At 47.5% G+C, this 22,778-nt stretch overlaps 1 pseudogene across 1 annotated transcript; it reads right to left on the reverse strand.

Annotated features, from left to right (window-relative positions):
* Nucleotides 1-836: 836 nt before the first annotated feature.
* LOC149333152 (monocarboxylate transporter 4-like) lies at nucleotides 837-22,051 on the reverse strand (annotated as a pseudogene). The gene is made up of 5 exons (XR_016285184.1): nucleotides 21,835-22,051; nucleotides 16,116-16,259; nucleotides 12,196-13,173; nucleotides 7,780-7,896; nucleotides 837-949 (listed from the first exon to the last, which is right to left on the reverse strand). The product of XR_016285184.1 is annotated as a monocarboxylate transporter 4-like (transcript).
* Between the last annotated feature and the right edge of the window lie 727 nt (nucleotides 22,052-22,778).

A 22,778-nucleotide genomic window follows, 5' to 3' on the forward strand; every position in this document is an offset into this window, starting at 1 on the left:
ATGCGCTGCCGTAAACACAGAGCAAAACAACGACGCGCGAGTCCAAGGAAAACACAAGAGAATTGCTGGACAACATTTATAAGGAAGAACGCCGATGTATACCCTGACAGCTGACACAAAAATACCAATGAGGTTTAAAAGATCGTTGTTTTTTTTTTGGATTGCAAAGGCCGTCTGTTTCGTTCAGCGATCAATAAATTGCTTTGAGGGGAGGTGGGGCCAAGTCTTTTCACCGTAACTTATGCTCGCGATAGTTAGGAGCCTACAGCTATTGTTCCAACAATCATATTATAGTGCTTTAGCCCATCTTTAAACGAACCGGCTGTTCTAGTATTGTGAGGAACTTCGTAGGAAGGGCTCCGGATTGTATCGTTTTCATGGAGTCCTTTACCGCGTGCCATAGCTTCCATAAAGTAGCGCACGTCCACTTCGCCTGCTTTGAAACTATGCTGCAGCGGATGCAATGACCGAGCTCTCAGTAGCTGACGTCCCTAACCTTAGAACCACCGTGATGGTGAGGTAGCAGTGAATATTTTCCTTGAGCATGTGTACACTGTCTTCCGGCTTAAATGCGCCTGAAGCAACGAAGCCGAGCATGTGCAGAGCGCATGTGTAAAGTAGCAGTTATGTAGCTCGGAAACTGTACAGCGGTTTCGATATTTCAGTGGAGATTGCAAATACAGGCTTCTTTTAGGAAATTAAGGAGATGCATAAACCTTACAATTGCCTGCTCCTAAACAGAAAGTAATGTTAAAAATTTCACCCTGTATATTTCACCCTGTAACATATTTTCCTCATTTCGTTGGTTTATTGGCAAATTTGCTTGAGCTGCTGCCCTATTGACTCCATTCACAGGCGGTGATTCCCATTCTCTCGCTGTGGTAGCCAGCATAGAACTCCTCCCGGCGCCGCCCATAGTGCACCAGTTCAACACCACCACCGCCCCTATCTTAGTCCACAAAGACGAAAGTAGTGTTGGCCTCGCTGCAAAGCTCTCCCAATGTAACTCTGGATTCTATTAATACGTCGCCGTCTATAGGAGCAGCACAACTACATACGCTGAATCATAGTATATAAGTGAAATGCGCAACAACTTAGACAGGGCACAGAAAGAAACACATACAACAATTCACGAGCGAATTGTGAAGATTCTTCGGTCGGAGCTTTGGCGCCAGATTGGGCTCTACAATGACTGAATGTTGGTCGCCTGCCAAAAACTGTTACCTGAATGGTTCGCCAAGAAGAAGCTAGCTGTCCTCAAGAAGTTAGCGTCGCACCTCATCGAACAACAATGGAGAGCGGACCTTGCCTACCTTCTTGCCTTCTGCGGTAAGAATAGAAGCCATGACAATAAGGAACGCGTGGTTTTCGCTGGAGGCTGTTAAGTCCCAGAGAAGATTTCTTCCGTCCTGGAAAAAGGTCCCAAGTTTGGCATCCAACCCCAGGTACCTGCGCATGAGCTCCTCGCCATAAACAGGAATATCGCCTCAAAGACCAACGATGAGGACAAGGAACGGTGCCTCCTAGAAGGTGTGGACAGCCTAAAAAGGTGTGCTAGTTATCGTACTTGTAAAAAGGGCTGTTTGGACTTTAATTCTGTTGTGCACCATTTCAAAAGTCATTATTTGCGCTTACTGCAATCCGACTTGCACTCGTGAACTGTTGCATGTGTTTCTTTCTGTGTCCTGTCTAAGTTGTTGCGCATTTCACTTATATACTATGCAGAACCAACTAGCCAGACAACACGCTCTTCTGTACGCTGAATCAGTTGATCTGTTACTGAAAAAGCCGTAGAGGTTCTTGTCAGATTTCGCCCTTGCCTTTAGCGACGCCCATTTGACGTTGTGAGAGGCCATAATGCGATTTTCTGGCATTCCTCGCTAACTGACCCATCCGGCAGCCTCCCCAGTTGGGCTTTTTGTTCCCAGGAATGTGACATCCGGGTCGTACATCGCACCGGCCGTTAGCACCAAGACGCCGACGACTTCAGACACCCCCTTTTAGCTTAGATAGCAAGTATTTCCACATCCTAAGCCCATCTTCCGCCCCTGTACATCAGCGACATGCCTTCCAATTAGTTTATTAGCTCATGGATAGCTTCCCTTCTCAACTGCCTCTGCTCCTCTGGCAGGCTTGCAGATTGCGGGAGCACATGCATCCCAGCACTGGGAGCACTATTCAAGACAAGTATACTATAGTTTTATAATAATACGTTTTTCTCTTTCTTCTCCTCTCAAGACCAGCGATTTTGTACTCAGCGCGTGCTTGCCGCAACCAAACGTTTGATTTCATGATTTGTTATGCTCTTCTTTATCGCAGAGCTATCACTGCGATGACTAGAGGCGGCTGCGATTCATTCGTCTACATTTATGCTCAGAAATATTCGCCCAATTCCAGGCTGACCCACATTATTGTGCTGACTGTGGAAGTCTACAAGACATGCACTCTGACACGTTTACGCTATTACTTTATTATTGAGTGCGGGCGCTCGTGCTACATCTGTAAACGTCGCAATAAATCCCTCATTGTTCGCCTAGACCGCTGCTGCCGCTACCGTGCCAAGTTAGCCCTTCGATCGCAACTTATTATTTATACAGTCTACTCCAGTACACTGCTAGCCGCGACCGGTGGGCTATCGTCTTAGTTCATTATATGATCGAACACGCAGAAACTGCCGCCGTCCACATCGCTACAGCACACGAAGCGGCGTCGTTAATTTTGAGCTCCTTCCTCAATGTGCAACTCGTGAGGTGCTCAGTGACGGAGGACCTGTTTTCTATTCTGACGTTCTGAAAGCTCTCTGCTCAGAAGTCATCATGAGTAGCAGCAGTAGCTTGAATAAGCCAACTTGAAGAAAAAGGTGTCTCCTTTATCTCTCCAAATGACTATGTCCTGTGCCAGCTACGCCCACCTCATCCCCTCAAACTTTGTAATCTCATCCGCACACCCCACTATCTGCCGTCTGCTGCTACGCTTTTCTTCTCTGGGGATCCAGTCTGTTGCCCTTGATCGCACTGGGTGTAGCACTAGTAATCGCCGTAACCGAGGGAGTTTCCTCCGCTCTCGCTAATTAACTCCTTTCCGCGGTAACCACTTGTCGGACGATTTCTGTGGTAACTACTCTCCGAGGGGTTTCCCTGACAACTCTTTTCTGGTTACGCACCTTAAGTTCTCATCATACCTTCCTCCTTGTAATGTAACCACCCTCCGGTGTCGCCATACCACCATTTTATACGCTAATCATCCTCCGACTCCGCGTTTCTTCTCCCTCGCCCTGCCGTCCCTCTTCCATTCGAAGTAACAGCCTTCCAGGAGGCTCCTCTTTCGTATCCTCGACGTTATCTGCTTCGTTCCTTGCATTTGTTTTCGTGCCCTGAAACGGCGCGAGAAAATTTCAGATATTCTGCTGCTATAAATTCCACTCTAGTTTTGAAACCTCCCACAATCATCCCGATAGTTTGAGAAACACCATATCTATTGCGGACTGTTGGGACCTGCTCCCGACAACCCTTGTGGCTGGCTTCCCTGCGGTGCGCCTTACCTAGTAAAATTAGTTACCATAACTTCCAACGGAGGGCGCCGGTGTCGCAGCGAAGTTAAAAATTGGATGAATTCATTGAAAAAGAAACATAGTGTAGAACTAAATCGATACTGGAAAAGGCAGATCAGGAAAGAATCTTTCTATGATAACTCAAGAGGCAGTGCCCTACTTTTGAAGCTAGATCAGGGTGTCTTAGAACGCGCAGCTACAAAAAGAAATGTAACGAAGAAGATGACACATGTGCAGTGTGTGGTAGATCTGTGGAAACATTTGAACACCTCATTATCAAATGTGATGGTATCCATCCGGATGTCGATGCAGGCGCAGTCACTCTTCCTGAGGCCCCAGGGCTTAAAGATAACAATGGTCATGTAAATAAGTCTGCAGTGGAAGTTAGCAAAAAGCGATTGGAGGATTGGTGGCTGAAAAGCAGAGATGTCGCAAAAGGTTAGAATTGTAGGTAACCGTAGGTAAAGATGATGGCGATTCTTAATGAGAATTGCCAACACAGTAAACAAAAAAAATAAAAAAAGAAAAGCTGAGCATGGTGGCATTTGCCACGACCCCGTTTCAAAGGGGGCGCTCCCATCCTGGTAGGCGTGCACTCGGTAGCCTACGCGAATGCGGGGTGGGGTCCGGCGGTGTTGAACATTGTCATCCGCGGTTAAACGGGGAAAACGTATTTGTCTCGCACTATTAAAACCCCACAGAACTTAAGCAGACTTTTTTAATCACTATCAAGATATGTGAACAAAAGATTTTTGTTTAAAAGCGCACACTTACTTGCAGATATTGAACCTGCCAGCGGTAAAGGGAACAAGCAACGCGTGCACGTTCAGAGTCAGGTGTACGATTCTGAGTACCGCAGACAGCGGCATCAAGTACTCGTCGCTGACTTTTTTATAAAAGCACAGCAGCTGCTGCTCAAACGGCATCCGCTTCTGCCATCGCCTATTGCGTTGAGAGACTTCAACTCATTGTCTTTTTTTATTTGCGTTTCATATGAGATGAACGAAACAGGAATAATAAAGCAGTGTGTTAATGTATTGTAAAGAATCAGGCATTGCTGTGAATGTACGGGTACCTGTGTCGTTCCCTACCATCGTATTGTGTCCGGACTGTTCCTTTCTGCCATGTCGGACCAACTATCTCGCAACAGCACCATTGTGTCCTACTAGGACTCTTATTATATGATGTACATTCAGACGCGGTTGTGTTGGATATTTCGAATTCTTTACAATGCACTGTGTCACCTCCCGAAGCCGGAGGCGCATTGCAGATGAGAGCTGCAAATTAATTTTGAGTGGCTTGGATTTTTGTGCCTGTATTTTGCCCAACTGACACGGCACTGGTTTCACTGCGCGGCACAGCTCATCTGCTTATCTCGCATGCAGACAATGCTGCCGGTAAAAACAGATGTCGGTTGTCCATCTACCGTTTTCTTTCCCCCTGGTTTATTCAGCGCTTTTCGAGGGATTGAGTGCGACTCAGAACAATGAGAATCACACTAGCGCCACATACTTATATACCTTTTAACGACGCCGCCGCGGTGGCTCAGTGGCTATGGTGCTCGGCTGCTGGCCCGAAAGACGCGGGTTCGATCCCGGCCGCGGCGGCTGAATTTCTTTGGAGGAAAAATTCTAGAGGCCCGTGTACTGTGCGATGTCAGTGCACGTTAAAGAACCCCAGGTGGTCGAAATTTCCGGAGCCCTCCACTACGGCGTCTCTCATAGCCTTAGTCGCTTTGGGACGTTAAACCCCATAAACCAACCAACCAACCAACCAACCTTTTAACTACGCTCGAAGAAAACAGTTTATTGGGGCTAAGGGAAGAGCGTGTGGTAGCTTGATCCACGACTTCCTGTTCTGCAATGAAAGGCAAGTATTTGATGTTGCAGCGATTTGGACCTCTGTTTGAAAAGTTCTCTGTATGTTTGGGCTTCATGGTGATCATAATACTGATGTCTTTTCGCTGTTCCTTTTTTGCGGGCCGACTGGCGGTATGCAATCCAGCTGGTTTGATGTGCGTGCATTAGCATTTGTAGTGTCATGTCTAGGATGCTGACGCTCCTTAGCTATATGCCGAAACAAAGGACGTAATTTTTTGCTTATATTTTTGAGCACACATTCCCAACTTGCTGTTAAGTCATAGGAGTTTTATATTTTTCTAAATTCCTGCAGTGATTTCTGATAAATTAAGAACTGGTGTAAGAACTACCATTTCAAACATCACCAACACCCACTCTAGTACCTGGCACGAAAATATACGTTCGGACGACTTTGGCTGCTGCCAGGTTCCTGGGCTATCAGGTTTTTTTCTTTCCTAGACGTTGCCTCGAACAGCGCGGGAACAATTCATATACAATGACATTCTTTCGTTGAAGCAATGCATCGAAATATTTAGTGACCTAGAATATTCGATTTTCGCCCCAAATTTAAATCGGGGTTCCAAGGCGGAAGGATAGTTTCCTAGCGGACTTGATTTTCTGCGAAAAATTGCTGCATCTTGTCGTCGATAATAGGTGCAAGCACGAAATACATACTTAATTTCAGTTAGAAAGAACACCAACAAAAAAGGCTCTTACATGAATAACGGCATATTCAGCAGAAGAGAGGCAATATTAACTGCTCTCTAGGATCCCTCCCCCTTTTTACAACCGCGGTCGATGTTCAGTGATCAAGCGGAATACTTAACACGGGCTTAGAAAGGCAAGGTACAACTCACCTGTAGTCACGCGCAATGAACAACACTGTGTAGGTTCGGAAACGTGATGTTTTTTTTTATTTTTGTTGACGTTCTTTTTAAGTGAAATAAATTCCATTCCAAACCAGGCAAACCTCTGCATAATGTTTCTTTTAAACGAAATATATGGCAGGAGGGCTATTCTCCATTTGACGACTGCTCAGAGACAGTTGCAGCTGCCTTCGTGTTTTGGAGAAGCTCTTTGCCGGTAGCACCTGCCGCTGTCTTGGCCCGCCACTATTCTCGGACCTTGGCACTGCGCTAACTCAGCGCGTGTGCTTTACCAGTTCGAGAAACCGACGTCGACAGCCGCTTATCTTCCAGCTTGATAGGGTGCCCGACGTACTTCGCCGCTTTTGCTGCTTTGCACGACAACGCGTTTATCCGCGTATGTATCGATGCCGGGCAGAGTGCTCATAGTACCTCACTTCATTCGCCGCTGGACCCGCAGTAGCTTTCTGCTTTGGCCTCAACCGCGCGTTAAGCGGCCCACGCTCACATTTCACTTTGGTTTGCGGCCCTTCTAACTCTTGGCTCATCCAGTTCGATTGCTCAGCCACGATGGAAGCAACCGTGCTTTAGATCATATAAGAGTGCTGGACTAATCGCTCTCAGAGGCTACCAGTGCACGGCTGGTTCAAGACGGCTGGATTGATGCACGGCTGGTTAAGGTATAAGGGAATAAAGCTGTCCTGTTTGTGCTGCCACGGTTTCGAATCGTGCTCGGGGCTACGACATGGGCCATGCCTCGGTTCTTTTCTGATGAACGACCTGTTAAAATACGACCAGTTTTGAGATTCCCTAATAGTGCATCTCTGCCCAGAAAAACATTGCAACGCTGTTCAACTATGGTTCCGTAATGCCAGCGTTGAGCTAGGTTTCAGAATGCCGATCTGCCAACCCAGCGCCAATTTTCTGAATTTCTGCAGCGAACACTTTTCACTAAGGTATGCAATTTTTATCCACCCAAATAATGCGATGGCAAAGGTTATGAGCAAGTATTTTATCCAATCGAGAATCAGGGCTGAAGGAAACATTGTAACAAATGTGGACAGGACGCGCGCTAGCTTACGCCTTCGTTGTGCAACAAGGCAACCGTTTGTGTATGTTATGGTTAGGGGGGTTTAACGTACCAAAGCGGCTGAGGCTATGAGGGACGCCACAGTGAAGGGATCCGGAAATTTTTTATCTCCTGGGGTTCTTTCACGTGCACTGACATCGCACAGTATGCTGGCCTCAAGTGTTTAGGCTCGATCGAAATGCTACCGCCACGGCTGGGATCAAACCTGTGTCTCTCGGGCCATCACCCGAGCAACATAACCACTGAGCCACCGCGGCGGCGGTCGTTCCGTATACGTTCGGAGGTAATCCCGCCTCTTAATTTCAAATATATATTGGAACAGTCCTGTTTTTAGGCGCAGCTTTTAGTTATTTTCGCTATTGCGCAGTAGTTCCTTCTTCTTTATTTTTTTTTTTTTGGGGGGGGGGGGGGTGCGTGGCTTTCATCGGGCGGAAAAATACTTCGCGACCCATGCAGCGAAAAATGCTATATTTGCAGCGGACACCATGTGAAGCAGTAGATCGTAGGATCCAAGATTGTCGCGGCAGTATCCTGCAAAAAATAAATAGTGCAGACAATAAATAACTGAGCGTTTGGAGAGCACGCATGTTTTACTAAACACACAGACAGTGCAGTGTCTTACGAAGCAAATACTAAGTATTCTCATACGGCCAATGAAACAATCGGGCCAATAAATTTAACGAGAGTTCCGGAGCGAAATTGGAACGGCGTATTTGTGGCATTGCAGTAGAGTGGGAAGAAAAACGGACTTCCAAACCCTGGTAGTATGAGTGGTGTGGCTTTCCAAATTGAACTTTTCTTCGTGCCACCGGTTTTATTTTTTCCCAGTATATGCCACGTGCACTGCTGTTAATGCAGGACATTGTGCACTCGGCTCCCTGAGAATGCACCGCAACCCCGATGTTCAACGCGTATACGGCAATGTACGTATCTCCTGTTCTGACAGTACTTCAATCTAAAAAAAGGCAAGATCTGCTGGCTAAATACATTCCTTAGGGAAAATTATACGCGTATGCATGTTACGAAATGTGTTAGATGAGCGGTTTACTGGCTTAGCTTAAAAATATATGCTACAACAGTATATTCTGCCTAAGATGGTAACGTGAGCGTATCCTATTGTAGTAAAATCCAGCTTGACCAAAATCATCGCCTAAGTCGCAATAAAATCGCATAGATGGGACAGTAGTCATTATAACTCCTTTTCAGTGTATTAAATGTTTCTTCTAACAACCTCGACGGTTGCACGGAAATGGAAAATTATAGTGATAAATAATGACGAAGGACACGCACTACCAAACGCATGGGAAAGCATTCAATCACATTCCTCATTCCTGCATATGAAGCATTTACCAAATAAATGGAAAAGTACTCAGTGCATGTGTGTGCGAATTTTATGACGCATAAACAGCTACGGCTAGTTAAAGTAATATTGACTACGTTACCCCGGGCTGAAGCGGAAAAACAGGCAGGTCTTCAGACATGGATATGGGATAACGGATGACAGTGTTGCGATAAATTCACCTAGAAAACCATCTTTAAATGCCTTATAGACTGTCCCTAGGCTTTCTATAAACAAGCCTTGAAGACTAGTTTATAGACAATGTATTATATAGATGCATAGCCATGCGATACAGTAAACTCTTCTTTATAAGCAACAGACTTGTGAAAGTTTGACGGACCCAAGTCTATGGATAGTCTGCAGAGCAACTACGATTTGTAACCTAAGCAAGATGCGGTGGCGCTGCTATCGCCGGCTGGAACGACAGGGGTAAGTCTAGTGGTTAAAAGTAGGCTGAGTGCCCTTAGGAATACATGGAAGCCAGAGTTTTAAATTCGCTTTTTGATTTGACTGTGCCCTGTGACATCGTCTCTTCGTAAAGAACAACCAAGTGCATCCTGTAACCGATTCTGAAAGTATAAAGTGTCATTTCGATGACTATATAATTTTAAAACTGCTCGTTAAGGATGCCTGGGGTGATTACCGGCTAGGGGCAAAACGGAAGCGCGGCCCGCTGTCAAGAGAGTGCTATTTGACACACTTTTAGCGAGTTTTCTAAGAGATGGGCACACTACACAACTCTCACGACCCTCTTCACCGCTTTATGATATGAAATGTTTTCAGGAGAAAATGTGTGATCGCGATGAAACTCCTCTGTGTTAAGCGCGTTGTCAGGTACCGGGCGAAAGATGAAATGTAATATTCGTCAGCATTTTCCTTTCAATGACAGAGCATTTTTATTTTAGGCAGTATTGTTTACGGCACCCTGACATGACCTATGACTGGATTTCCTTGCTCTCACTATAAGCATTAAATATTCTTTATTTGAGCGGAAAATATACGTCACGATATATGGAAAATGTGCCTTTCAAGTCTTCTTAAGAACAATACACTGCAGGAAGATGCAGAATCCTCCTCGAACACTTTCCTAATTCCGAATTAGTGCTCTAGCCATACTTTCTGCCACCACCTACATAGCTGCTCTCTGAACGAACTGCTGAATTCTCATGTCATTAAGGAACAGGACACTTATAAAAAAGTGCGTTCACAGGTGTGAGAGAAATTGGAGGGGGCGTTTAAAGGTGCACTAAAGAGGATTCTGTGCTCGCCTTTTTACCGCGTGAATACAATCTGTACGCTGCGAGCATTCTTTTCAGTTATGAATTATTTCTCTGAGCGGCCAATATTCATACTGATTCGAATTAAGCTTCCTGGCTCCCGCCTTTTTTTTTTAAATCAAAACTTCGAAAAGAGGAGTAGTCAGCCAACGAGTGGAGTGCCTTTCAGACATTCGCACGGCTGGTTGCCCCTCTCCCATTTCCGGAGTGATACGTAACTATCGGCGAAAGCGAAGAGTCCACAGGTATTTTTACTTCCGTAAGTCTAATTTGTAGCTATAGCTATGTATTCTGCGACTGAAATGTTTATCCGCGTAAACCTAAAAAAAATTAAATAAAAGGGAAAGCGAAGCCGCGAAGCGAGTGCCTGAAAAGAACTCCACGCGTTGCGTGACACTTCAGTGAATGCTCAGTGCGTGTAAATCGAGTTTCCGCGCTGAAACGGCCAGCTCAGATTCTTCTTTAGTGCAACTTTAAGCTCGACATTTTGGAGGGGTTTATGCCCTTATATGTTGAGTTGCTCATTCTGTTCTTTGCATTCATAGACCCCTGGGAGTCCACAGGCCACTCCTGACGCAATTGCGGCGCGGTTAAAAGACGCGCCACTGCCGTGCGATGGGAGTTGCTGCCACAGGTGGGGATAACGCGACCAAGGTTGCTGTTCCTCAGCGCTCTCTTACGAGAAATCATTAATTAATATAACTGTGATGACTAGTACCGCGGGAAAATACTAGTCCGAGAATGTTCAGAGAGGGCAAAGAAAATTAGAGAACAATAGAAACAAAACGAAAATTTCGAAACAAACGAGCAACCTTAAGTCGAACGCAGTGGAGTCCTACTGAGTAGTAGTGCAAGCCTCTTTTGAGCTGCATGCGGCTGTGGACGCTCTTACTTAAGTTGATGAACTCAACAAATGTATTAAATTGGTTCTCCGCTGTCGCTGGCCATTGCCGTCGTCGTCCCGTTCGCGTGGCCTTCTGATCGTTCTAATCTAATCGTTCTCTCTCCTGGACTAGGAGCGGGAAGAACGAGAAGAGGTGAGAAGAAGCTAGCGGGGAAGACTTGTGGCGCGGGCCCACAGATGTCACCCAATTGTGGTCTTAAAGCACTGCGGGACAAGATCGTTGTTTGCGGAAACCTACAGCCACAAACCACTGGCGAGTAAAACAGAAAAAAAGCGCTCTCCCCATGCTACCGCGAACAGCGCTGAGCTATCTAACCCTCCTACGAGAAAAGCCAGAACCATACACACGAGGCCGGTATCTTCAAGTCTTCACCAACACTTTTTCGAAAAATGAAACTGGTAAAATTGAAAAATTGATTTTTCAGCACAAGAAATGACGCAGTTAATGGTCTCACCCATCTCGGTGGACACCTGGACTGCACGTACGAGAGAAAGAGGTACCGTAGTGGAGGTCACCGGAATGATTTCGACCACTTGGGAACCTTTAACTTGTGACCCGCCAAATGGCTCAGTGGTTCTTTCAGGCGCTCGTCTGCTGATCCGAAGTACCACATTCGATCCCGACAACAGTGGCCGCGTTTCAACGGACTCGAAACGTGAGGCGAAATGGAGGCGAAACGTAAAAAAAAGGTGTGCTGTGCGATGTCAGTGCACGTAAAGATCCCCACGTAGTCAAACTTATTGCGGAGACCTCCACCGTGGCTCCTCTTTCTTCCTTTCTTCTTTCACGTTCTCCTTTTAGCGTTTTGCTACCTTCGAAACGCGGCCACCGCGGTCGGGTTCAAGCCCGTGTACTCCGCCTCAGTAGACGAACACCAGAACGACTGAGCCACCCCGGTGGGTCACTTATCGCAGTTCTCCCATAACACAAGCTAACTTTTCTTTGCGTCATGCCTGGTGCAATCCATTAGTTTTTATTCTGTGAACCACACAGTGCAGATCACTCGTCGTAACCTGACCGTAAACGGCCTCAAATTTTGCACCATTAGTTCAGGAGCAAACATTTCAGTCTCGTCGGTGTCATGTAGTGGCCGTAATACCATAATATAATTCGTTTGAGTAGCCACCCATAAAACTGTGCGAAAAGTTCTCGAATGTATCCTCCAAACGCGAGATCTTCGCCAAAAAATTATATGCTCCAAATGTTCAGTGGCTCTTATACATAGGCGATATGTTGTTATTCTAGTAATACACAAATGTTGACGCCCTAAATATAGGAGAAGACAACAAAAAAATGTATAATTGCTTACCAAACAAAAATGGCCTCGTCATGAGCAGAACGCCGCACAGAAACCTCGTTCCACCCATCAGAAGAGCCAGTGATTCGATCCCGAAGTCCTTTACCAAGGCAGGAGCTTGCAATGAATACCTAGCTCCGTTGCTTACACCTATGAGAATCGAACAGGCCAGCATCGTTGGGAAACTTCTCATCCACACAAAGAGTTCAAAGCCGATGGCCTGGATGAGGAACCCAAGAAACATGACTGCTTCCAAACTTAAGACTTTCGAGTCTATGACCAGGCCACTCAGGGGCCTGAAGACAAGATCACCAGCACCAAAGGCGTTCATGAAGAACACTGCACGGGAAGGTGGCACTCCTCTGTCCTTTGCGATGTCCGCTAGGAGTAGAATGAACGTCGCCATTCCGAAAGTTACCATGGCGAAACTCAAGGAGTTCACTAGAAATCGTAGAGTCCAGAACTGCGTCGGTATTCGGGACAGGCTACGGCAGCCTCGGTCCTTCAATTCTCTAAATCTTGAAGACAGTGGCAAGGAACCCGCAGCTTGAACGCTACCAGCCCCACTTTCGAAGACTGGCGGGTCCAAACGTTCCATGGATTCGATCTTTCCAAATGTGGTTTCAGAATTTTCAGGCGCGGGTGTCGCTTCCAGCTCCTCTGAAACCAGAAGGCCCTCGCTGGTCATGACTTGCGCATCACTTGAAGGCGTGCGACTTTTTGTGACGGGTGAGTGTTCCCGGTTTTTCAGCCAGGCAGGACTCCGCAGCACAAGGACTGCTGGGCACGCGTTGAATGTTATTCCGCCCAGCAGAAGAAACGTTCCACGGATGCCATATGTATCGCGGAACAGTTCCGCCATGGTGGGAGCGAACAACATGGTGAGTCCAGAGATGAAAAATATGAGGCTGCAGGCGGTAGTACGGCGCTTCTCAAAATGTTGTGACACTAGGACGTTGACTGTCACGAAAAGGCATGTCATCGCCAAGCCTGCAGAAAAAAGAAAAGGGGGCAAGGAGAGTCAAGCGTGCAATGAGAATTTTTAGGATCCTGCGTAGAGCAACAATTCTTTGTTTAACACTGCAGCACTCATGTTTGCAAAGCAATGCGTAATCTGGTTGCTCAGCGTGATCAATTGTCAGCGCCAGGTACGGGAGTTTTATGCGGAAATAAATTCGACGCCTTCCGACTTGTTGCGACTGGTATGGAGAGAAAGTGACGGTCGGTTCTTGTAGTTAGGTCAAATGGGAATAAGTTGCGCGAGCACTCAGCGGCTGTTCTTTTTTTAACTGTTGAGCTTCGTTTTAAACTGTTTATCGCGGCTATGCTCTGTTATTCATGATATTGCGATTTCAGTAAAATGGTATTAAAATTTTATTATCTGTGACGTATGTGTTTGTATGGCATGGATGGATCACAGTAGATAAATGGCACAATGTTTATTGCAGTCGCTGTATGCATGCATTTCAGCAGAGGCTCCCGTTGTTAACAAAATCCGGCGCAGTCGACTTTGATTCGTCGGCGGTGTTGTGAGCAGAGAAAGCAGGCAGCCTATGTGCCACTAAGGTCATGCACGTGTCCTGTGTCCTCTTTTTCTGTGTGCTTGCAAATATTCCGCCTACAAATTTCGTCATGAACTTTTGGGTCACTACAACCTGCACACCGTCTCAGGGGGCAGACACCTCTCGGAGGACCAGAAGAACAAAAGGTTGTTTCCGTGACTGTGGGCGTCGGCGCTAGAGCGCTAAAATACACGCCTACATTTTGATTCAACAAGGGGAAGCTTTGGGCTAGTTGGTCAGACATGTTGGAGAGGAGGAATAACCACGAACTTGGACGAGACTGAAAAACTAGAACCGCTCGTCCTGCCCTCTTCTTGTTCTTCAGTCTCTCCTACAGGCTGCATTTTGCAGTGCGCATCTTTGCCCCTTTTTTTAATTATACTATGTTCAATTGATACCTCACCTAAGCCTTTGTTTGAGTAAGATGCATACCAATGGGCCGCCAGTATGAAGTTGTTTATTTTTTTAGGAGTCATAAATTGTTGTAAACAGATGTTTGTAACGAAGGACATTAAAATAAGCACAGTGGTTCAGTCAAATAAACCCTTTTTCTGCTTTCTTGACCGGTGTTTACCGGCTTCTTTTTCGCCTTCCGCATAGCCAGCTCGTAGCTGCCATCCTTCTCAACTGTGAAAAGAGTACCTTCGTGTAAAAATTTGGGAAATTTGCGCAAAGCGAATATTCCATCCTAAAATTTCAACACACCGAAACAAAAGAAACCAAGACTCTAAAAAGCTATCACGTTTTCACTAACCGGTTTAACAACAGAAACAATACATCAACAGTCATAGCAACGCCAGTTGCTGCGATAGCCACTGGATTCAACACAAAATCGCTTACGCTTTCTTGCAGAGTGTAAAGTTCGGAAAATGCAATATACTGAATTATGTTGTTCCTTTTTTTTGCTTTTACGTATACCTCGACGAAGCCGTGAAGAAATGAAAACCGAAGCCAAGTCACGTTGCCCATTCAGCGCGGCGTGAGACAAGCAGGAGGAATAAAAGCCTCACAGCTAAATGATATTTTCACAGAATTTGACACCTTGCTCTGCCTTTCAGAAAGCCATAGCGACATAGCGACGCGCACATTGATCCCGCTGCAGCCGGCGCGGAGCACACGCAACGCTTCACCAATGAAAGAGTACAAAAACTGACTATTTTGAGGCCTTTTTTGGAAACAATTTCATGAGGATATGCTACACGCGCCTTTCTTTTTTTCTCTCTGACATGAATTGCGGCCGGTAAGCACAAATTATTGTTGGTTTACAATTAAGAAAAACTGGGCGTAACAAATACTCGACGATGAGTATAGACTTTCATATGAACACAAAAAGGATGGCTCATTGAAGTTGCTAATACGTATTTAAGGCCCTTTGACTCATTCTTTCCAACAAGTTTGCTTTCTTGCGCAAGTAGCTAACAATTTATGCAGTCATTTCCAGCCCGTAAGGAAACAAAGATGGTGTGAGAAAATATCTTCGCCTTATTTGAAGCTACATAATCAGGAAATTCACCTGAGAAGTGGATTTACCTTGCTCTAAAGGTCATGTTCACAAGCCAGTGCTCAGCTTTGCAGATGCAATATTGAGCTTCTTCCTTACATTCTTACGTAATTGAAACAAGGTGTTTGTGGATGTGCAGTGTCAACAGTCACTCATCGGGTGGCTTTTCGGGTTAGTTGGTCCATCATTACGAAACTTGCAGCGCTTCAAGAAAAGGACCGACTCAGGTAGACAGCACGGGCGCTAATTTTCAGCTGATTTTTATTCATTGCGAGTGCAGGATTTTTTTGTACCTTGTGGTAGCATCACCATAACAAAAATTACACCACGTTATCACAGCCTGTCACCACTTATCACACAGCCTTTATCTGTTATCACATTCAGGTAACCAGAACCTTTTTTTAGAGCGGTATAGATGGAACCCATACGATTAACTTTCAGTTCTTTTATGTTTTCGGATTCAGAATCTCCGCCGTAACTTTGTTTTATTCTGCTTACAGTTTTGCATTCCTTTCGAAACCAGATGCTACCCATCCGGCTTGCGCTCCAAATAGTGTTCAGCATGATTTCCTGTATGACTTTCAAGAATTTCGTTATGTTCTTTTAGCCTCATACTCAAGCGCCCTCCGGTCTCACTTATGTATACTTTTCCTCCTCGCAATGGCAGGGAAAACACGGCGCCTTGCGTACATTCCACAAGCTTCTTTCGGTGGTTGTTTCGTTCGTCTTTTTCTTTACGGCAAAAGTATCAGTCATCCTTTCACAGTTTCCCAATTTTTTCTGGGGCTGAAAGCACCACTTTAACTTGATCTCGATTCTATGAGAACATATCTTAATGCCAGTCTAAGCAAAATGGCGTTCGACCTTACCGTGGACAATCCCGTAGTAGAAAATTAGTTCCGGTATGCTGTGAGAGAACCCGCAGGCACAGAGAGCAGCTCCGGTCGTGATCGAGGAGACGAGAAGCACGGCCTGGCACGAGAAACGGTGGCATAGATACCCCATTAAAGGGCCTGCAACAAGAACACAAAACAAGCAGTGAACTAACGGAGTCATCTAGAAATACTTATTTTGATTTGCACTACCATGCTGAGAAAAGATAACTTGCTATGCGAGAACTTTGCGGTCCTGCGGAGTGCACTGATTTTGTTAGAATCCTTTGAAATGCTTTGTCAAACAGACCGACGGGTCCAGACATAAGCGCAGGCCACCGAAGTTTTGAACAAAGGAGTGCGCCCTTTTGACTCGTCTAGGTATTAAAAAGCGTACAAAATTTTATCGCTCTCTCTGAGTAAGCCTACCGCAATCATCCGGATCTTTTCTCTCGCCCATGTCAACGGAATAGCTAGATGGGCGAGTTGGAAACTGATCACGGTGGATAAAAAGCCGTAACGTACCTTTCGCTTAGCGGGATATTTCGCGCCACAAGGAATGCTACTGACGCAAAAGGAAATTTTGGGCGGATTTGTGCTACGTCTAAACTATCCTCCGGCAACAATGTATGCTTGATAAGCCTTGTTTTGTTGTTTCCATGTATAATCATCGAAAGTAACTTGAAGTGAAAGTTTTATGCGCTCCTTTTGTTGCTTGAGACTAGTGCCGTGGCCGCGGATGATGCTCGAGCGATCACCGACCATTTCAAGCGAAACCGAGTTTCCGGTCAACCATCCACATCGACCCAATGCGCAAGGTCATCATGAAGGCTTGGCTAGTCTACGTGCTGAAGATTGCACTGTAAATGGTGTTCGCTGTTTCTCGTCTCTGATCTGCTGCTTGCAAGGGTAATCGTGCAGCTGCTTCATCGCGGCTGTACATCCGGTTTGTGGATGCCAAGTCGCGGCTTCCCGCGCCGGGTGAAATTGCCCCACTAACCATTTAGAAAAAGCTCTACTCTATGCATGTCAAGCTCAAGGTCAAAAGTTCTTCACCATGACCTTCAACCTGGAGTAGCGGCGGAACGGTGGCTGTGACGTCAGATCAGGTGCGTTGCTCACCACCGCGCCACGGCTGCACTCGCTCCCCGCCGTGTCTTCGTCGACTTGAGTAACAACTGTGCCACCACTCGCCGAATCACGCACTCAGAGCAGAGAGGGACAAAATAAAAGGTGGCTGTCTGGCAAAGCCTCCTTAGACGACATCATGGCTGAATAGCGTGCCGGGCCCTCGCAGCAAAGGATTTTTAATCCAAGGCAAGCTGAGTACGATAATCCAGCTGATATTACTTCGGGGACAAGCTGCGTTGCAGCAAAAACGTGTGGCGTACGATGCAGAGACGAATCAAGAACGAGCAGGGAATGTAGTTAACCAGGCATAGCCGGGCTTTTCGCTCGTCTTACTGGGTTCATCCGGGTTGAACCACAGCCAGTTTCTCTGCCTCTTCTCGGGCTCCCCCTTCTTCCTTTTATTTTATTGGCGCGTCAATGTTCTTTCTATTCACGTTAATATAGCGTCCATCGTGTGTTTTTCTCTTGGCTCCGTTCGTGCTTTTTGGGCGCTAATTTTGTGCGAAGTATTCATGAGTTTTCAATGTCAACCACTGTGTTTCAAATCTGAAAGCATGTAAAAACGCACTGCGATGCAGCGCCCATAGTAGAGGATTTCGGAGCATCTGACGCGCTTGCGGTTGTACATTCGATAGGCTTAGTTTCGAAGCATGATGAGGCCTAAAATACTTTCCAGTGTATACAAAAGTTCAAGATATAAACGTTAAATGTATCCCTGGGAAAAACACTCTCCAATAGTTACAAAAAAACTTTACACCTGCCAACTCCTGTAACACTCAGTACTAAACAATAATCAGAAATTGCAAATTTTTCCGTTAGAGGGGGAGTAATTTTTCCTTGTTCACTGGTGTCTTGCAAGGTGAAACAGAGTTGTGTTTAAGGAAAACAGCGATCTAAAGTCAGCAACAAACATAAAATTCACAAACCAGCTGAATTTTAGCCCAAGTAGCTGCGCTAGTATTGTGCAACAATATTCCGGTCACGTCACAAGATTTTTCTCGCACAATGCACTAGACTGCATTTTCTTCTTGCTTCTTAAGCTCTGTTTGGAACCTTAGTAAAAAATTTGTCGTGTCCGGTCGCTGTGTTGAATGCAGCGAAAGACGCACACGGTACTTTAAGACTTCGTTTATTGAAAGCCGATGAGGGTGCGACCAGCGTCGACCGAGGCAGCAGCCGAACTGGCCGCCCGAAGAAAGGAGGGAGTGGAGAAGCGTCCACGGCAGGGAGTGGCTTCCCAGAACAGGAGGAGGGTGCGGGGCGCACCGTGAGGGGGCATCCGGCGACAGCGTGCGACGAGGGGCAAGCGGTCGTTAGGAGGAGGATTGAGTGGTCGTTAGGAGGAGGATGCGAACTGTCGTTAGGAGGAGGACGCGGGGGCGCACACACACAAAAGCAATAAGGGGACACAACACTTCCTTCCCCCTTAGAAAGTTGCCTGGTATCGGGCAGGGGGTCGGCGCTCACGCGTGGAGGCGCGCTGGCTTTGTGCGCTCGGGGAAGAAACACTTGTAGGCTGGCTGTTGTTCGCTGTGTCTCCTGGGTCTGTCCTGGGCGAAGTCTCTTCTTCCGGGAAGAGGTGCCAGGCTATGTGGGAAAATGGTGCACGTGTTCTCTCCGCTGGCGGACAGCTCTCAGACGGCGTCGTAAACCTACGCAGCTGGTTGAGATGTCGGCGTGCTACTGTGCCATGTATGTTGACGAGCCAAGAGCGCAGGCCTATGCGTCTGACAATTGTAGCTTCCTCCCAGCGTGGCTTTTTCAGAAACTGTCGGGCGAGGACGCGCTGCCCCTCATTAAGCGTGCCGCAGCGCGGAATTGCTTTTTCTTCCCGGAACGTCTCTGCCTTTGGCTCGGGGAGGATGGCTGTGAGCTGGGTTCGCATTTCACGCTCGAACATCATTTTCGAGGGGGTCTCGCCTGTTGTGCTCTGAACCGTCGTGTGCTGCTTGAAGAGAAAGCGCGCAAGGCGGCGCTGCAGCGAGCCTGTCTGATCTCTTTCAAGGGCGCGTTTTAGCTCGGCTACGTAGCGCTCGGCTTGTCCGTTTGTCGCTGGGTGGTAGGGGGCCGATGTAACTGATGAGATCCCGTTGTCGCGATAAAACTTGAGGATCTCCGCAGACACAAACGGTGTTCCGTTGTCCGACACTACCTTGCGCGGCAGGCCGAACGTTGCAAATAGTGATCGGAGGTTGTCAATGACTGCTGCCGAAGTCGTCTGTCCCATTTGCCTTATCTCAAGCCACTTTGTGTAGGCATCTACGACCACAAGGAAAGTGCAGCCCTCAATTGGTCCTGCAAAATCAATGTGCAGTGTGTGCCATGGTGTGTCTGGCTTTTCCCATTCTGGGACAGGAGCTTTCGGCGGGGCGCTCCGGCTGCTCTGGCAAGGCTTGCATTCTCGCACCACTGTTTCGATGTCGTTGTCAATGCCAGGCCACCACATGTAGCTTCTGGCACACTTTTTCATTGCAACGATGCCCCGATGTCCGGCGTGGATGAGAGACATAGCTTGTGCGCGTAGTTCTCTCGGCATCACAACTCGGGACCCAAATATGATGCAGCCGCGATGGGTGCTCAACTCTGTAGCTCGCCTGCGGTAAGCGTCGAAGTTGTCCCCTTTGAGTTTATGCACGTTGCCTTGTTGAACAGCTGTGTAAACTAGCCGGAGAGCTGCGCACTTCTGCGTAGATGCTGCAACTGTGCCTGCTGTAAGCGGAGGTTCTGGCAGTGCTTCGAACATCAGAACGTCTCCTGGTGGAAATGGTTCGTCAACAGTTGCGTCTAGTGGCAGACGGCTTAGCGCATCGGCGTTTTGATGTTTACTAACCATGTTCTGGCTCGGCGTCTGGTGTATGCCGCATATCATCACGCCTAGTGGAGAAAACCAGTTTCTCCCTAGAAGGCTTGATCCTGTGCCCTTCACAACAAGCAGAGGTAGCGTATGGGTCTGGCCGTTGTAGTTAACCTGCACGTTGGCAGAGCCCAATAGTGGCAGATTCTGTCCTGACCACGTTCGCAGGTGCGTGTCGTCTTGTTGCAGGGCGGGTGCGTCAGATGGCCATGAAGTTCGGAACGTGTCCTCACTGATCAGAGTACAGGCTGCGCCGGAGTCCACCTCGAACTTAATCAGCTGGTGATGTACGCTTACTTCTGTAAAAATCTTCGGTCGCGTGCCGAGATTCATGGTGTTCAGGTCGTACAACACAGATGGTGTTGCTGATGTTGTTCCATGGAGATCAGATAGCGGCGTATTCTCTGAGGCGTTGACGCTGTGATTAGGCTGGGAAGGTGACTTTATCTTGGCAAGTCTCCGTTTCGTAATGCATGCTCTTTCGATATGCCCTCGCTTGTGGCAAAAATTACACGTGGCTGACTGGAATCGACATCCCTGGGGGTTGTGTTGGTCGTCACACCGCCAGCAGCGTTGTGCCTTTTTGACCGATTTTACAACAACAGAAGGCTTGCGCACCTGGTTGCTTGTCTGGTGTACCGGCTCGGTGTTCCGGCGAATCCCTCTCTGCTGGTGACCGGCGCTCTCCGCTCGAACGGCGATGTCGTAAGCTTTGCTGAATGTGAGGTCCTTCTCAGCGAACAGGCGCTGCTGCAGTGACTCGTCACTCAGTCCGCACACAAATCTGTCGCGTAACATCACGTCCAAGGGAAGCATGGTGGTGTTAGCAGAAGAAGCTGCGTCCATTTCCTGCCCGGTAGCTGTTGTCGACAGCGTTCCAAAATTGCAGTCGGCAGCGAGCTTCTTGAGCGCTGCTACGTAGGCGCTCACTGTTTCTACTTCCAGTTGATCTCGTCGTTGGAAGCGAGCCCGGCTGTAGACCTCGGATGGCCTTGGGTCGTAGTGCTTTTGCAGCGCTTTTACGATGTCGTCGTAAGACACTGCCGCTGGTGTGCTTGGCTGAATAAGGGCGCAGACAGTATCGTAGGTCTGCTCCCCGCACAGCGTCAGCAGGTTGGCCCTCTTCAAGGCTGGGTCTGTGATGTTGTTAGCTTCAAAGTAGAACTGAAGGCGTCCAACCCACGATGACCACGATGAGCCGTTGAATTCTGGAAACCCTCGCGTAGCCATGGCTTGTCAATAGCGTTGCGTAGCGCGGGTCGAATCCACTTTCTCGTCGCCACTGTCGTGTCCGGTCGCTGTGTTGAATGCAGCGAAAGACGCACACGGTACTTTAAGACTTCGTTTATTGAAAGCCGATGAGGGTGCGACCAGCGTCGACCGAGGCAGCAGCCGAACTGGCCGCCCGAAGAAAGGAGGGAGTGGAGAAGCGTCCACGGCAGGGAGTGGCTTCCCAGAACAGGAGGAGGGTGCGGGGCGCACCGTGGGGGGGCATCCGGCGACAGCGTGCGACGAGGGGCAAGCGGTCGTTAGGAGGAGGATTGAGTGGTCGTTAGGAGGAGGATGCGAACTGTCGTTAGGAGGAGGACGCGGGGGCGCACACACACAAAAGCAATAAGGGGACACAACAAAATTGTTAAGGGAACAAGTAGCAAAACAATCACACTAACACCAGAGAATAGAAATCTTGTTTCAGGCATGCTTTAAGCTCTTATGTAGACGGTCGAGTACCTGCTAAGGAACCTAGGCTTGCGCTGAGTACGAGAGGCCACGCCGCTTCCTCCCGGGTGACACCGAAGCCGTGCACGATGCCGTAGAAAAGGACGCCCAAGGATTGCGGCGCTATAAGAGCCACGGAAAAAAGCCAGCTCAGGAATCCCGCTGTCACCCAACTCCATCGTGAGTCGACACCGAACTGCGGATCCTCCTTGAGGGCTCTCCGCGGCATGTGGTCCCTTGTCTTGCGTCAGGCAGGCAGGTAACGAACACCGATGGAGGCTAAAGCTAGAATGCAGCGGAGACGTTGGCTGGATTAGTGTCTTTGTCAGTTTTGCAGGAATTATAATGCTCGTAACATTTGCTAACGTGCAGTTAACTGTTTACGAACTCAATTACGCTGTGTAGGGGCCGTATTCTATACGCTGACCCTTCTCCATTTACCATTTCGCGTCCATATGGTCATGTGCTATTGGTCACTCAGATATGCTCGCGGCTTTAAAGCTCTGTGGGAAGCGACCCAGCCTTTGGGTGATTGGCGACCGGTCTTCACCTTTGGCTGCATATCGCAGCCAATGCGGGTATATCGGGTATATCAGAGAGACCAATGATAGGAGACCAAATGGAGGTGAAATGGACAGTTTAAAATGGCTAGCTTATAGAATACGGCCATAGGTATGTTAATAGCTACATTAGAGCTCCTTTTTATCGTTTTTTTTTCAGCCATCTCGCAGTGCATATATTATCACAGGATGTATTTTTTTCTACTTGTGTTGCGTTGTTTGTGCTCTGAATCGAGCTGTCTTAAACGTGCTCAATTTTTTCGACGTATTCTCGTCGCATAATCAAGCTTTCTTTTTCATTCTTATCATTTAGTAATGCAGCAGTTGACAAAATGGCATTTCTATTTCAGGGGGGGGGGAACAAATCACAAGTATGTTTTTTTCTCTGTTCTCACT

The sequence above is a fragment of the Amblyomma mixtum genome, chromosome 8, assembly GCF_055824585.1.
Source record: "Amblyomma mixtum isolate Tamu chromosome 8, ASM5582458v1, whole genome shotgun sequence".
NCBI lineage: Eukaryota > Metazoa > Arthropoda > Arachnida > Ixodida > Ixodidae > Amblyomma > Amblyomma mixtum.